The following is a 3142-nucleotide window of genomic DNA, read 5'->3' on the forward strand; positions in this document are numbered from 1 at the left end:
CAGAATTTGAGGGGATTCAATTCCCTTTTCTAGTTTTTCCTAATTACCAATTTGGGGAGGAAAATACATAGTTCAGAGAAGCAAGAGCAGCCCTGCTTCCTCCGCAGCAAGGCCCAGAACGCGAAGTGACTCCAGTGGGAACAGGCTCCAACCCGGAAATGCGGGACGCAGGGGGTGGGGCAAAAGCGGGCGTACAAACTCGGCCCAGCTCAGGGCAGCCCCGGCCTCACCGCCGCCACCGCCCAGCCAAAACGCCCTCCGCAGTCCTCCCTCGCCCTCCCGCGCGGTCCTCACCGGCAGGGGCCGTGCTGGGGAGTACAGAGGAGTCGCGGGCGCGCACGCGAAGCCCCGCCCCCGCCGTGACGACCGGAGACGCGACGCGTCGCCACGCAATGCAAATCGGGAAAAGGGGCTGAACTGGGCTGGCTTCCGTGGGGATAGCGAAGGCTAAATCTCCCTCGGGTTGTTGGGAGATGGACCTTTGGCGAAGAGGCCTGCGTTGATGAAGCGCGTTCGGCGCCACGGTGAGTGCGGGTCTGGGGCCTGGGCTCTGTTCCCTGGGAAGTCGTCTGCTGTAAACCCCCTTTCTTTCTACCAGCTGCTGGTCACCCGGGAGACGAGCCCGTCCGCGGAGAGGGGTGGGACAAGCCCGAAACATAGAACCGGCTTGTGGAGGAGGGGCCCAACCTCGAGTCTTGGGTTGCCCTCCGCGTTTCATGTGGTTTTTCGGTCTCAGAAGGTGGCCTTAAGCATTCTTCCTTTCTCCTGGACACTCAGACCTAACTTTGACCTCCCTCCTCATGCTTCCGTTTTCTGATTTTCTGCTATTTACCTACAGTCCCAGGCCTTACTACAGCCCGTCAGAGTGTTTCCCAGTTCCTCCTCTGCCACAGCGACACTTGCTTTTAGTGAAGTTCAAGTGTGAGTTTAAGGACCCTATAAGTTCATCAGAGTTAAATGTATGACTTCCTCAAACAGAAGCTTTTCTCCCCCTAAAATGTACCTTCTATCCTAGAGTTGTGAGACAAGTTAATTTCACCTCCACTCCACCTTGGAAATTATCAGAACCCTGAATTGCAGTGATGTGCATTTATACATAAAGCTGAGGACCACACTCCTGGGTTTATTTCTTGCCTCCAGTTCATTCTGTGACCTTGAACAAGTCACTTACTCACGAACGAAATATTTACCTGACTCACAGAGGTGTTGCAGAGCCTAAGGAATTTAATATTTGTGAAGATCTCTGAGAGTGTCAGATGAAAGGGATACCCAACTGAAGGATGTTACTCTTTCCGAATCTGCAAAGCATCCTTAGTTTTGTATATATCCTGCTGTGGCCATTAAAAATGCCAAATGATAATTATTAAGGAAGTGTTCCTGTTCTAGGCTTGCTCTGCAGCTTTGCTATGTAAGCAGATTTTGCATTCCAAGCAATTCTGTTTAAGATTCACTGTTGAATGTCATTCATGGTGGTTTTAGATAGTTTCTCATGACAACACAGTACTGGGCCAGGAAGTATACCAGGAAGGCGATGTCAATTGTCTCATGTCTTTATCATGTTCTGCCTTGAAATGTGTATTCCTTTTCTTCTGATACATTATGTGCATCTTTACTATTTGATACCTAGGATCCTACAATAGTAAAAAAAAAAAAAAAAAAAAAAAAAAAAAAAAAAAAAAAAGGAAAAACCAGACACACCTTTCATTAATGAAATTTTGCACATAGACATGTATTTTTTCAGAAAACTGTATGAGAGAAACAAAAATGCTTTAAAGTTCCCTTCTTAGCATTTAATTTTTAAATATATTTGTTTGAACTTTATTAATCATCACAGGCATTTGTTTATTAATGTGAACATAATGGGAAAGACCGAAAATGGCTTTTGTAAAGACAGTTGGAAAATAAAGCAGGCACATCAAATGTTTTTCATAAAATGCCTACCATTATATTATGAACTTTTCTACATGATAATATACTCATTTTTGTAGAAGTGAAAGGGGAAAAAATGTCCATTTAAATATAAGATGCTAGTAAAATTAGATCTTGCTATTGTCCCAGTTACCTATTGCTGCGTAAAAAATCACCCTAAAACACAGTGGTTTAAAACTATAGTTTGATATCTGTCATGTTTCTCTGGTCTATCTGAACTTAGCTAGGTCGTTCTCACCTAGGGTTTCATGCATTTGTATAAGTGGCTGGGGTTGGAATCATCCGAGAGCTCAACTGGGTGGGACATCCACGATAGCTCATTGACATGAATGGTAGTTGATATTGGCTGGGAGTTCAGCTGAGAATGTCAACCAGAGTGCCCACACATAGCCTTTTTGTGTGGCTTGGACTTCTCACAGCATGGTGACTGGATTCCAAGATACATGTTTGAAGAGACAGGAAGTGGTGGAAACTGCCAGTTTCCTAAAAGCCTGGCCTGAGATATTGGCACAAAATTGCTTCCAACAGTCTCTATGGGTTAGAGCAGTCAAGGAGCCCTTTCCCTTCTCCCTACCTTTAAAAGGGAAAAATATCAGACTTTGTGGCCATCTTCCACCTACCATAATTTTGGTGACGAAGTTGTATTGGAATCATGTTTAGATTTATGTAGCAGATACAGAAAAAGTTATACTTTTGATTTCTTTAACCATATTTTCATGGCATATTACAATTTTCAGAGCATTTTTCTGTCTGTATGTTTTCACTTGATACTGATGGTAACCCTGTAGAAGCAGACAGGTCATTCCTATTTCATTTTGCAGATGAAAGTAAACTGAGGAGTGGCAGTGGTGTTGGGATGATTTATGGACTTTGTTCAAAGTCAAATGATTAATAAATGGAGAATAAGACTAAGACCTACAGCACTTCCATAATATTAAATTTATTAATAGTAAATGATGAAGTGTTACCTTAAACTTATTTGGAATTCCACATTTATAACCATCCTAATTCAAGTAAAACAGGGCTCATGTACAGTGAATAAAGTCACTGTTAAGATATCTAAGCCTTTTCTCTTTTGACTGACACATTACAATTTAGTTTTTTGTTTTTTTTTTTTTTTTGGAGACAGAGTCTCACTGTGTTGCCCGGGCTAGAGTGCCGTGGCATCATCCTAGCTCACAGCAACCTCAAACTCCTGGACTCAAGCGATCCT

At 43.3% G+C, this 3142-nt stretch overlaps 1 protein-coding gene across 1 annotated transcript in view; it reads left to right on the forward strand.

The window, feature by feature from the left end:
• Positions 1-395: 395 nt before the first annotated feature.
• USP8 (ubiquitin specific peptidase 8) overlaps positions 396-3142 on the forward strand; it is an 82628-nt gene continuing 79881 nt past the window's right edge. The window contains exon 1 of the mRNA XM_012649153.1: positions 396-524. The gene's annotated coding sequence lies outside the window, so the exon portion shown is untranslated. The remainder of the gene's footprint in view (positions 525-3142) is intronic.

The sequence above is a fragment of the Propithecus coquereli genome, unplaced genomic scaffold (genome assembly GCF_000956105.1).
Source record: "Propithecus coquereli isolate 6110/MARCELLA unplaced genomic scaffold, Pcoq_1.0 Scaffold3, whole genome shotgun sequence".
NCBI classification, from domain to species: Eukaryota; Metazoa; Chordata; class Mammalia; order Primates; family Indriidae; genus Propithecus; species Propithecus coquereli.